Source organism: Sorex araneus, chromosome 4 (assembly GCF_027595985.1).
Source record: "Sorex araneus isolate mSorAra2 chromosome 4, mSorAra2.pri, whole genome shotgun sequence".
Lineage (NCBI taxonomy): Eukaryota > Metazoa > Chordata > Mammalia > Eulipotyphla > Soricidae > Sorex > Sorex araneus.
The window spans coordinates 69,556,765-69,570,542 of record NC_073305.1 but is presented as its reverse complement, the minus strand read 5'-3'; the positions used below and the strand labels follow the sequence as shown (position 1 = coordinate 69,570,542).

The window sequence follows — 13,778 nt, the reverse complement described above, 5'->3', positions numbered from 1 at the left end:
GTGTGTAGGTGGTCATACTTGGCGGTGCCCAGGGCTTGCTCCTGGCTCTGTGCTCGGGAATCACTCCCAGCAGACTCAGAGGACCATATGGGGTATCAGGGATTGAACCTTGGTTGGCTTCATGCAAGGCAAAAGCACTACTTGCTGTGCTATCTCACCAGCCCCAGACCAGGCACTTTTAAGACGGAATCTTTCTCCAACCACTACAAGAATCTTAAAAACTGGGCAGAAATAGTTGTGAAGATCTAACTTATGTTTGGGATTCTTTGGAGACTGCTGTGGATGGTTTGGGACAGCAATCACCCCAAAGTGCCCCAACAAGGCTCAACCTTGAAGGGTTTGATACTGAAAGCTTTGTCACCTGCAGAGTTCAGACTGAGAGGTAAGAGAGGCTGAGTGACCTGAATCCTGACACCCTGTGACCTCCAATCCTGTGACTCACTGGCCAGAAGTTTCTCCTCAGTAACCCAGAGTGACCCTGACAGGGCAGCTCTTCCAGACACTGGGAGTACTTCTAGCCCATCCCCCCTTGCCCAGATCATCTGAAGACAGACATCCTAAGTTTCTGTCCAGTTTTTCCTGCAGTGTGTTTAGCGTGATCTCTGGGTCTCACCGCGCTGCTCTGCTCGGAGCCCACAGAAGCTTCTTTCGTACTCGGAGTAAGCAAGGTCTCCGGTGGCTATGGAGAGCTCTGTGATCTAGGCTCTTTCCTTTGTCCTCGTGTCACCCTTTCCTTTCTTGTCCCTTCTGTTCAAACCATATTAGTCTCTTGGCTGTCCCTCTAGCATAGCAGCTCTCTCTGCCTAGAACATTCTCCCCCCCAGAGATTCTCATGCTTTGTTCCCTTGACTACTCCAACGAGGCCTGCTCTGGCCTCCTGGACCCAATTCATTTTGTCCCCACTCTACCTGTGATTTTTCTCTTTATCATTTTACATCATAGTATAGATTTCTTCCTTTATCTTATTCATTCCCTGGCACAGTGTAAGTTCTATTAGTGCAGGAGCTGCTGCTTCTTTATTTAATGATTCACGGCTCTATTTCTAGCAGCTGGAGCAGTGACTGACACAGAATAGAAGGCCAATAAATATTTTTAGAATAAATGAATGATATCTAATCCCCTCTAGATATATTACACTGATTTTCATATGCACTTATAGTTGCAACAGAAAACCCCAGTTTATTGGTTTTAAGCTTTTATGCAAATTTTCCTTAAAATTTAAGGAAGCAATTCATGTGTCCCCATAAACAAGCCACTATAAAGTCATATGACCTTGTCTTTTTTTTCTACTGTGGAGGAATATGTGCATGGAGTATGGGCATATGTAGACCAATATCTCTAACTTACAGTTTTTTATTTGTTTGTGGTTGTGTTTTGTTTTTTCAGTTTGACACTATATCTGGCAGTGTTCAGGGTTTACTCCTGGCTCTGTGCTCAGGGATCATTCTTGGTGGTACTTAAGGTGATATGAGGTAGCAAGGATCAAACCACAATTGGCTGCATGCAGGGAAAATGCCTTAACTTCTGTTTCCTCTTTCCGGCTCATTGCTACTGCTTTTATCTAGGTGAATAGAGTTTATCTTCAGCTGAAAAATCATTGATGGAGAGACTTTGCTACACTGACTTGGCTAGGAGTGTATACACCCTTGAACCAACCACTGTGCAAGAAGGGCATGAAGAAAGATTAGCCCAGTCTAAGCAAAGTGCTTCCCCTTGTAGCCCTGAAGTTACAGCTGATTAAGAGGAAAATGTAGACACAAGGGTGACAGGAATGTGGTCACTAGGAAACTGTTGTGCCCCATCTATTTGAGTCTGCCTTATAGGTAGACATATCTTCCTAAGTAGTGCTAATTTGTCTGCCTCCGAGGTCTTTCATCTATGGACTAGAAAGTACATTCTCTATATGAATAGAGTATATACTCTACAGTGCATATAGTATAAGACTCTAGCTTGTAGAAAACACAAGAATTTATCTTATTTAACCTCACTCTTTAAGTCATTCACTTTTATGTACTTTTTTTCATTTTGTGGGGGGCTTCTGGAGTCATACCCTGTGGTGCTTCAGGGCTCACTCCTGACAGTACTCAGAGAACCATATGTGGTGCCAGGGATTAAACCTGGTTTGGCTGCATGCAAGGCAATGCCTCATCCAATTTGCTATCTCTGTGGCTTCTCTGTGTTTTCTGTATATGCACAAAAGTGCATTTGTTGTCTATGTTAAACAAGATACATATAATTTTAAATACATATATTTGTGAGGCTCAAAATATGATAACTCTTTTAAAATGGAGTCTGTGTTCTTAATCAATTGCTGTTCTACTCAATTAAAAGTTCTCTTTATAAATCTTGCCACCCCGGCAGTAGTGTATTGTCTAAACACCTGACAGCACATCAAGCACAGCTCAAATCTTTCATTTAGTCTCTCAGGGATAACATGTTTGTTTTATGATTTTTCTCAAAGTTTGAATGACAATTCAAACAAAGTCTTTCCAGATTAAGCTATGTGTCTAATATTTGGAATAAAAAACAATTTCTAAAGAAGATAGATATAATAATACAGTGAAATAAAAATTGTGGGTAAGAAGAAGAATTGATTAGAAAAGAAAAAAAGGAAAACTAATGAAGGCCCAAAGCAGCAAGCAAGAAATTATTCTGGAAGGGCAGCAAATGTGGTTAGAGAACTAACCCATATTCAAGCCAGGAATATATTCTAAATTATTGAAATCTGAATGACTCTCATATTCTATTAAAGAGGAAAAATGGTATTAGAATAAATATTAAAAGGAGTCAAGATCTAGGGGGCATTAATCTTGCCTGAATATTATTATCTTCCTTCAGTGCAAGTATTCATCCTTTTTCCTTAAGCTCTTACACACCCATCCCTGGTGCTTTGCATGGAATAAACCCCCAATAAAGGTTTTTTAAAGCAAACTGGATTTTTAAACAAACTATATAATAATATATTGTAATATAATATATAATTAAATGTTTTATATAAATATATTTTGCATAAATATATTTATATATTATCTATAAATACAGTGATTTCTATAGAACACCAGAGTGGCAAGTTAGAGTATATGTTAAGCTGATATTTTATTAGGTTGATAATATTGATTCTAATTTTATTTCAATAAATGTTTTACTCATTGCTCAACACTATATAGCATTAGAAATAATGAGACCTCAATCCCTTCCTTCATGAAGCTGAATATTGGTGGGGAGATGGGCTGGAATATAACAGCTTCATAATATGCTGTTTCCCTTAGAAAAATAGAAAAGTTACCAGAGGACCATAGGGAAGGGGACAGTGGGTGAAAATTATGCCTGCGGTTATCAGGAAAGGTGATATTTGAAGAGGGCCTTAGAGCAGGAGTGAGGAATTTTTGTTGTTGTTGTTATTGTTGTTGGAGGGACACCCAGCAGAGCTCAGGGGCTACTCCTGACTCTGTGCTCAGAATTTGCTCCTGTGTTTAGGGCACCATATGTGGTGCTAGGGACCAAACCAGGATTCAACACATATAAAGCAAGTGCTTTGATATTGTACCATCTCTCAGAACCTGGAGTGAGAAACTTTTTTCTGCTGTGGGCTATTTGGATATTTGTAATATTGCTTTCGATCAAACAATACAGACAGAGGAGGCCCCTGACGGCCAATGAGAACTTTCATGTCAGTTACCAAGGCCACCCACATGACTTCTCAGGTGCCCAAGGATCAAACATCCTTCCTTCTGCTTTAGAGGATGTAGGAACGTTTAAGGATGCAGGGATGTAACAGATTGATTTCCTCCATTCAGTACAGTATCTTTAAGATTCATCCCAGTTGTATTTATCAATTAGTCTCTTCCAAATTGTAGAGAGGAAAATTCTGGGTATGGATGTACCACAGGCAGTGTCTCCATTTACTGTTGGAGGCTATTTAGGTTGTTTACATCTGGGGGAAATTATGAATAGAGCTGCTATCAGCACTTCCCTTCAGAAAGCACAAGTGTGCATGTGGGAGGGGTTTTCATTGTTTTTTTTTAATTGAGGTAAAATATCCGTAACATAAAGTTTAGTCATTTTGCTCATGCAATTCAGTGATATTGTCATAAACATTTTTTGCAGGCTTTTGTATGAATCTAAGTTTTCTTTTGTTTAGGGAAAAACATACAAGTAATATTACTCGACCATCTGACTCTCTCTTTAAATTTAAAAGAAAATCTTTTTAATCTTTCTTTGTCCTTTTGGGACATACTTGGCATTGTACAGGGATCACTCTCAGAGGTGCTCAGGGACTGTACCATGCTGGGGATCAATCTGGGTCCCCCACATGCAAAGCATATACTCAGCCTGTTGAGCTGTCAGGCCCAATTCAGGGAAAAAAAATTTTTTGTTTGTTTTTGTGCTGTTGTTGTTTTGGGGCCACACCCAGTGATGCTTAAGGGTGACTTCTGGCTCTACACTACACTCAGCAATCACTTCTGGCAGTGCTCAGAGTCTCATATGGGATGTTGGGAATCAAACCTGGGTCTAGTGTGTGCAAGGCAAGCATCCTACCTGCTGTACTATAACTCCAGCCCCTATAAGAAAATTCTGAACTGTCTTCTACAGTGTCTATATCGTTTCCCATTCACACCATCAATATATGAGTATTCCAGTTCCTCCATATCCTTCCCAGCTTTTCCAGTTGTCTGCTCATTTTAAAGGTGGATAGTAGAAATTTACTGTAATTTCATCTTGTTTTTTTGCCTTACTGTTATGTATCTTCTTTGTGAAATGTCTGTTAAGATATTTAGCCCATTTTAAAATGGTATAGTTGGCTTACTTTCTATCGATTTTAGAATCATTTATATATTCTGTATATAAGTCCTTCCTTGGAATGTGATTTCCAAATATTTTCTCCCAGTTAGTCATTTGACTTTTTATGTTTTCTGCATAGCAAAACTTTTCTTTTCTTAAAAAGGTAATATTATTTTTCAACACAGTATAGGTTTCAGGGGTACAACTTCTCACCTCAGCTACCATGTATATCATGCCAACACCCACCGCCAAGTGCCCAGTCACTGTCCACACCAACCCACTGACCTCCTCATCCTTAGCCCTTGTAACTGGCATTTTGTTGTCAAAGTCAAAAGGTTTGGTTCATTCACTCTTTACATGCTTTATTTCTTTATATCCCAAACAAGCAAAGTCATGTTTCTCTTTTCTTTCTTATTTCACTTAGCATAATTTCCTCAAGTTCTGTTTATACTATTGCAAATATAGTTTCCTACTTTCCTATTCCTAAAAAAAAGTTTTCTTCCTTTTTTCTCAATAAGATTTCAGCATTGTAAAACTGTGCTATATGTTGTGTATGTATACCGCATCTTCTTTATCTGTTCAGTCATTGGGCACTTGGACTATACCCATGTCTCGATTATTGTAAGGTTGCAGTTAACATATATCTTTTTAAATTATAATTTTAATATTATTCACATTCTCTGAATGTGAAATACTCAGATGTGGACTTACTAATAACAATGTAGCTTTAATTTTAACTTTTGAGGAGTTTCTATAATGTTTTTCATACTGTTACATTCCCACTAACCACACAGGGGGTTACTTCCTTGCCAACATTTATATGTTACTTGATTTTTTATAATAGCCATTCTAATTGCTGTGAGGTAAAGGTTCACTATGGTTTTGATATACATTTTTCTAATGATAAGAAACATAGAATCAAGAGATCAGAAGTAAATTTGTACATATATAGATAACTAATTGGGCTGGAGTGTTAGCACAGCGGGTAGGGCCTCGCATGCAGCTGACCTGGGTTCGATTTGATTCCTCTGTCCCTCTCGGAGAGTCCGGCGAGCTACCAAGAGTATCCTGCCCGCATGGTAGAGCCTGGCAAGCTACCCGTGGCATATTCGATAAGTCAAAAACAGTAACAACAAGTTTCACAATGGAGACATTATTGGTACCCGCTCAAGCAAATCGATGAACAAAAGGATGACAGTGCTACAGTGCTCCAGATAACTGATTAATAACAAGGAGTCAAAAGCATAGAATATAGAAAGGAAAGTATCTCCAGTAAACAGAGCTAACTACATAACAAACAATGAAACGAGGTTGCTATCTTACACCATATTCTAAAATTAATTCAAAATGATGAAGGTCCAGGGACTCTTCCAAGATGGTGTCTTAGAGGCCTTCAGAATGGTCCAGCATTTGACACTGTCGGCTCTTATACAACATGGCCTCCAACAAAACCAGGCTGTCTCAAACCTCTGGAAAGAGAATTGTTTACCTTTACACGAAAAATTTGGGAAGGTATCAAAGTTTGCGTGTGGTGTGTGCCCACAGCCAACTTCGAGAAATTTGTGCTGTGAAACCTAAAGTTCTTAAGAGACTGTCAAAAACAAAAAAACCACATCAGCCGGGCCTATGGTGTTTCCATATGTGCTCTGTGTGTCCAAGACAGGATCAAGCGTGCTGTCCTAATTGAGGAGCAGAAAATAGAAAATTGTCATGAAAGCGTTCAAGGCACAAGCACAGAGCTAGAAAGCAAAATTTAAAAATGAGGCTTTTTTGAAGAAAACAACAACCCCCACCTCCACCCCCCAAAAAACCCACAAAATGGATTAAAGATTTGAATGTAAGATCTGAAGCCATAAAATACATAGAAGAAAACAAAGGTAATAATATTTTCTACATTAGCCTTAGTAATGTCTTTAATGCTTCATCTCCGTCAAGATAAACTAAAACAAATATAAGCAAATGTGACTATTTCAGTCTCAAAAGCTCTGCACAGTGGAAGAAACCTTGATTAAAATGAGGAAACAGGGGCCTGAGCAATAGTAGGGCAGGTGCCACTCCTGCCTTGCATGCAGCCAACCTGGGGTTCGATGATGCCCAGCACCCCAAATAGCCTCCCAAGTTCACCAGGAGTGAGACCTGAGAGAGAGGGAGGGGGAGAGAGAGAGAGAAAAAGAGAGAGAGAGAGGGAGGGAGGGAGGGAAGGAGGGAGAGAGAGAGAGAGAGAGAGCAGCTTACCGAGGGCTGGGAAAATATCATGTGGGCCTGGAGTACATGTTTTGCATGAGGGAGTCCCAAACTTGATTCCCAGCACCTTGCCCCCAAACTGGGAGTGACTTCTGAAGCTGGGAGTGGCCTCCAAACACCAACCAACAGCAACAAATCCAGCTAGAATATTTTTATAGGAATTACACTAAATGTATAGATTCGTTTGTGGAAAATTGACTTGTTAATCATATTTTAAGTCACAAAACATGATTTGCCTATTTTCCATGATTGCTTTGATCATAATTTTATTAATTATCACCTTGTGCATATTTACTGGATATATAACTAAGTACTTTTTGCTACTATAAGTGGTATTTTTTTTTAACTGTCAGGGTCAGAGAGATAGTACAATGAGGAGGGCACTTGCTTTGCACGCTCGCTGCCGACCCTAGTTTGATTCCTGCCATCCCGTATGTTTCCCCGAGCCACACCAGGAGTAATTCCTGAGCATGGGGCCAGGAGCATCACCAGGTGTGGACCAAAAATAAACAAACAAACAAAAACCCCAGGGTTCTCAATTGCTCATTGCTAATTTATAGCAGCACAATTGATTTTTTTAATGTTGTCCTTGATTTCTAGAATATACTAAATTTATTTAATTACTCTAGGGGGGTTTGGGGGTCAGTGTCTTTAGTTTTCTACCTAAAGGATCCTATCATCTTTGATTTGGCACAGTTTGATTCCTTCTTTTCTGATCTAGAAGTATCCTATTTCTGCTACTTGTTTTATTGCATGTTCTAGTGTGGTACTGAATAGGAATGGTAAAGTAAGCATCCTTGGCTTCATACTTGCATTGTTTCCAGACTTAGGGAGAGAGCATTTAGTCTTCAATTGGTGAGCATGAGCTTCTTTACTAGGTTAATGAGATTCCCCCATATTTCAAATTGGTTAAATATTTTTAAAAATAAGGAATATTACATGTTATCAAACTTTTGCATCAATTATATAATCATGCAGTGTTCTTTCCCTAGACACATTATTATTGAATAAAATTTTAAAAATACTTAACAGACTTACATTCTTGGGATTAAACCCCATTTGGGTGTGTAGGAGCCTCTTTATACATCGCTGGATTTGGTTTGCTAATATTCTATGGAGAAATTATTGCAACTCTGTTCATAAAGATATAGGTTTACTGTTTTCTTGTGCTGTTTTTTTTCTCATTTTGGCATCAATATAATGATAAAAGTAATGTTTCATCCACTTTGATTTTCTAGGGGAGATTGTTTGGAGTTTATTGTATTTAATCTTTAAATCTTCGGTAGTACTTGCCAGTGAAATCATTAAATTGGAAGAGGTTTTTGTTTGTTTGCTTTTGGCAGCAGGGCCAATATAGGGAAGAAGAGGTCATAAGGGGTAGATTTTTTTAACTGAATATAATTTATAATAATAAATATAATTTTATTTAAGTTATATATTTATTTGGGTGGGAGTGTTGGCCACACATAGTGGTGTCCGGGGCTACACCTGGCTCTATGCTTAAGGGCCATAACAAACAGGACCTAGGGGACCCTGTGTGCTGAGGAGCAAACTAAGAAATTGTCTATTTCTTCTTAGGTGACTTTGTTGCTTTGTTGTTGTTGTTGTTTGGTATTTTTCAGCCACACCATCAGTGCTCAGGGCTTACTTCTGGCTCTGCACTTAGTGATCACTCCTGGCAGTGCTTGGGAGACCATATGGGATGCCAGGTATGAACCTGGGTCAGCCACGTGCAAGGCAAATGCCCTACCAGCTAAAATATTACTCTGACCCCAAATTTGTGGCCTTTAGGAAGCAGGTAGTTGACAGCATTCTGTATGATCATATCAATGTCTGTGGCACTTATTGTAATATCTCTTTTATCCTGAATTTTAGTGAGATATGTCTTTTTTCTGTTTTTTGTTGTTCACCCAGTTTAGCAATTTATTAATTTTATATATTTGCAGAATCAGCTTTTCATTTCATTTTAAAAATTATTTTTGCTTTAAATTTGTATGCTTTTTTTGGGGGGGGGGCTGGAGCAATAGCACAATGGGTAGGGTGTTTGCCTTGCACGAGGCTGACCCGGGTTGGATTCCTCCGTCCCTCTCACAGAGCCCGGCAAGCTACCGAGAGTATCCCGCCCCCATGGCAGAGCCTGGCAAGCTATCTGTGGCATATTCAATATGCCAAAAACTGTACCAATAAGTCTCACAATGGAGACATTATTGGTGCCTGCTCGAGCAAATCGATGAGCAACAGGATGACAGTGATACAGTGATTTTTTTCTTAATTTAAATGACCTCTACAGAAAGAAAACATCCAACCCCATCAAAAAATGGGGCGAAAAAAATGAACAGAAACTTTCTCAAGGAAGAGATATGAGTGGCTAAAAGGCACATGAAAAAATGCTCTTCATCACTAATCATCAGGGAGATGCAGATCAAAACAACTATGAGATACCACCTCACACCACAGAGACTGGCACACATCCAAAAGAACAAAAGCAACCACTGTTGGCATGGATGTGGGGAGAAAGAAACCCTCCTACACTGCTGGTGGGAATGCCAACTGGTTCAGCCCTTTTGGAAAACAAAATGGTCACTTCTCAAAAAATTAGAAATCATGATATTGACCCAGCAATATCACTTTTGGGAATATATCCCGGAGAGGCAAAAAAGTATAGTCAAAATGACATCTGCACCTGTATGTTCATCGCAGCACTGTTTGCAATAGCCAGAATCTGGAAAAAACCCGAATGCCTGAGAACAGATGACTGGTTAAAGAAACTTTGGTACATCTACACAATGGAATACTATGTGCCTGTCAGAAAGGATGAAGTCATGAACTTTGCATATAAGTGGATCAACATGGAAAGTATCATGCTAAATGAAATGAGTCAGAAAGTAAGAGACAGACAGAAAAATCGCACTCATTTGCGGAATATAAAATAGAATAGTAGCAATTAATACCAGGAGGCCTGCTCCACGACTTGGAAGCTGCCCTCACATGCTGGGGGAGAGGGCAGCTCAGACAGAGAAGGGAACACCAACCAAAGTGCAGTGGAGGATCCACTCAGGATAGGAGAGGCGGGTTGAAAGTAGACTCTAGATTGAACTGATAGCTACCCAGTATCTCCATTTAAACCATAACACCCAAAAGGAGAGAGACAGCATGTGGGGGGGAGGGAGGGACCCTGGAGCCATCGATGGAGGAGAAGGGCACTGGTTGGAGGGATGGGTACTTGAGTATTGTATGACTATAACACAGGCACGAAACTCTGTAACTGCTCCCTCATGGTGACTCATTAATAAAAAAAATAAAAATTAAAAAAAAGTTTTAATATTTATTAAAACACTGTGATTTACAAAGTTGCTCACAATGTAGTAATTTCAGGCCTTTGGTGCTCAACACCACCAGTGTGACCTTCTGTCTATCAATGTCCCAAGTTTCTTTCCCAGCCCAACCTGTCCCCTTAGACACATTACAGATTTACTTTATATTGCTTACTCTAAAATTTATTACACTTATTAAGTATCCTATTTGTTTGGGGATTATTTGCTTTCTTTCCTTGCTTATTAATTTGGAGGCTTATATTTTAGACCTTTTAAATGAACACTTGACCAGCATAAATCTACATCTAAGAAATGGTGGGACTATGTCCTACACATTTTGATGCGTTGAATTTTATTTTTACTGGAGAGGAGGTATCGCAGGTGTCTCAAGGGCCTTCCCTGGTGATTCTCAGGCAACTGGGTCAGTGACTCAAGGTGAAGGTCTGAGTATGTAGCGCTGCTCAGGACAGACCTGTGATGGTAGAAATTATCCACCCAAATCACTCTGGCAGTACTCAAAGGGCCATGAGAGCTGCACCCAGCAGGAAACCATAAAGTGTGTCAGGGATCAATCCAGGGTGAGCAATGTGCAAAGCAAGTGCTTTAACCTCTGTAGTATTTCATTATTTTTTTATTTTTATTTGTTTTGGGAGATATCCCAAACAGTGCTCAGTGGGGTTCAGGAAAGGAATACTCCAAGAGATACTGGACCAACCAGGTGAGACAGGTCAAGGCTTGAACTGTAAAGCTTTCCTGCCCAGGTTGGAGATGCTGATGACCCTCTGGCCAACCTTGGGGGTCCTCTGGGGCCTCCAAGACCGGTGGCCATGTTGTGCTACCCTAGGGAACATGTGGTGCCAAGGATAGAATTCAGGTCTCTGAACATACAAGGCATATGCCTCTGACCACTAGCTAGTTCCCTGCCCTCTGTTGTATTTTATTTTTATGAAACTTAAAATGTTTCCATTTTCCCTTGAGACATATTTTCAGCATTTTTAAAAATGTTTGCTTGATAATTTTCACATTAGTTCTAGGTTAGTTTTGACTTATTTTTTCCTTATTAAGAGGCCCATTTTCCTGCTTCTTTACATGTCCAGTAATTTCTGACAAGATGACAGATATTTTATTTTTGCTTTGAGGACCACACCTGGAAGTTCTCAGAGACTATACTTAGCTTGGTACTTGGGAGGTTACTTCAGGGACCATGAGATGCCAGTCATCCTTAATGCAGAGTGTATGCTTCAGTTCTTTGAAATATCTCCCCAGCCTGATGCCAGGCTTTTTAAACTTTACCTTGCTTGCACAGTATATTTTGTATTCCTGTAAACATTCCTGCCTTATCCTAGAACAGAGTTAAGCTTCCTGGGAACAGTTTGCCCTTTATGAGCCTTACTCTTTTTTGTTTGTTTGTTTTTTGGATCACAACCAGCTGTGCTCAGGGTTTACTCCTAACTCTATTGCTCAGGGATTACTCCTGGCAGTGCCTGGAAACTGTATGTGGTGCCAGGGATTGAACCCAGGTCAGCCACAGGCAAGGCAAATGCCTCATCTCGTGTACTCTCTCTGGCCCCTTGATCTTAGGCTTCATCTTTGTTAAGTGGCACTGATTTAAAGCTGATGGTTTTTCATTCTTGAGGACAGATCCTTTTTGTGTGTTTCACTTTATGCCCTGTGAATGATAGGTCTTCTACTCTAGCCATTGGGAACAGCCATGTTTTGGGGTGGTGAGCTCCAGTAATTGTTCTATTACTTTGTGTTGTCTTCCCCTCAGGAATTGGGTAGTTTCTTCACATGTAGGTAGATGGATTCTCAGTTGACTAATGAAGGGGGCATCTGGAAAATCTTTGAAACCCTCTTCTTATTTCTCTCTCCTGTGGTTGCCCTGAAAACTTGCATCAACTTTGCCCTCTTAGGCTTCAATCCTCAACCAGCCTTGTTCAACCCTGCCTCAGATCTCCGTTCCTGTATTAGACGTCTGGAGTATCTCTCGACACATTAGCTGGGCTGATTATAAGATTCACCTTAATTCTGTGGGTGAAGATGAAATACATGTTTATCTGTAAGTTTCTGTGGGGATGTTTAAAAGAGATGGTCAATTGTGTACCAGTGAACAAGTAAAGAGAAGGCAAACTCATCCCAAGAGTTCTTCAGCCTCAGAGCATGATAGTAGTATGCACGTGGAGGAAAACTGTTATATTCCAGCAATATCAGTAAAATGGGATGTATTCTCATCACTGTCATCATCATCATCGTCACGCCTACTATTTGATATAGCTCTTAACTAAAATGGATGAAAATAGGGGCTTCAAGTATATTGCCAGCTTAATTCTGGTAGTGGCCAGGGAGAAGCTCTCCTTAGAGAGCTTGTGTGAATGACTTATTATTGTCCCACTCGCTCTGCCATGAACTCACCACTGCATTTGCACATTCTCTGCTGTCTTCTCCGAAGGCACAGCAAGGATGTCAATGCATGCCCATTACTGTTAGACACAGGCAATTTTGACTTCAGGATTCTTTAGGACTTTCTCTATACAAGCTCTTTTCTTTATCTATTACTGCCACAGCAGAGTTAATCAGACCTATATTTTGGTCTGACAGCCTTCTCAGCCTCCTCCAGCTCCCAACTATTCCTCCCACGTCTTCCCTTGTAAGTCTCTTTCACGTGTCTGCTTCTCAAAGGACCTGGACTAGCTTATCCCTTAAATAACAGCGGGGCAGGAATAATATTTCACGTGGACTCTAATGTATCCCCTAACATTCATATGTTGAAGTCCTCAGCCCCAATGTGATTCTGTTTGAAAATATGGCTTTTCAGGAGGTCATTTAAGCTAAATGGGCCATAGGGGAGGGACCCAGTCTGGAAAGGCCAGAGTCCCTACAATAAGGGGAAGAGATTCAAGAGATCTCCATTTTACTACTCACAGAGGAAAGGCTATTTGAGGGTACAATAAAAAGGCATCTATCTGCAGCCAGGAAAAGAACTTCCTCAGAAACCAACTCTGCTGGCACCTTGATCTTGGACTTGTGACCTCCCAAACTGTAAGAGAATTAATGAATTTTATGTAAGGTACCCTCTGTATATGCATCCAAATGAGTTTTCCCTTCCAGCTGTTAAAATTGTCTTGCCAGAGCCATAATCTTTGACTGAACAGAAAAAAAAGTCATTATTAAGAAAATTTCCAGAGATGCGAATCTTGTTTGAAGCAAGTGCACTATTAGCTGTCAACATAGAAAGCAATGAAGGGCTCTACGAAAGTCAGTTCCCAAATGAAGCATGTGGAGATCTGCACGGAGTGCAAAAGTAGCTCATGAAGGCCTGGGGAGCCAGAGCTGACAGAGAGAAGTGGTGGGGAAAACCCTCTTAGCCAACTAACAAAATTGCTTAGACAGAGGGAGCCAATACTGAGGAAATTCCAGCTGTTGGTGACTAGACATAAT

The 13,778-nt window shown here is 40.2% G+C and overlaps 1 protein-coding gene and 1 pseudogene across 7 annotated transcripts in view; both read left to right on the top strand.

Annotated features, from left to right (window-relative positions):
- Nucleotides 1–13,778, top strand: part of FOXP1 (forkhead box P1) — a 793,034-nt gene that overhangs the window by 86,334 nt on the left and 692,922 nt on the right. The gene's annotated exons all lie outside the window — the stretch shown is intronic.
- On the top strand, nucleotides 6,181–12,403 carry LOC101544970 (60S ribosomal protein L34-like; annotated as a pseudogene).